We start from the raw sequence: 218 nt of genomic DNA, 5'->3' as shown, positions 1-218 counted from the left end.
CCACCCCAGCCCTCCTCACACCCCCCCAAAGCCCCCTCAGATCACCCCAAGCCCCTCCAGAACACCCTCAAGTCCCACCAAAGCCCCCTCAAACCACCTTTACACCCCACCAAACCCCCCTAGACCTCCTCAAATCCCACCAAAGCCCCCTCAAGTCCCACCAAAGCCCCCTCAAACCATCTCTGCACCCCACCAAACCCCCCTAGACCTCCTCAAAT

This window comes from Corvus brachyrhynchos, unplaced genomic scaffold, assembly GCF_000691975.1.
Source record: "Corvus brachyrhynchos isolate BGI_N302 unplaced genomic scaffold, ASM69197v1 scaffold1290, whole genome shotgun sequence".
Classification (NCBI taxonomy): Eukaryota; Metazoa; Chordata; class Aves; order Passeriformes; family Corvidae; genus Corvus; species Corvus brachyrhynchos.
The sequence above is the reverse complement of the archived record's forward strand: the minus strand, read 5'-3'. Positions refer to the sequence as shown.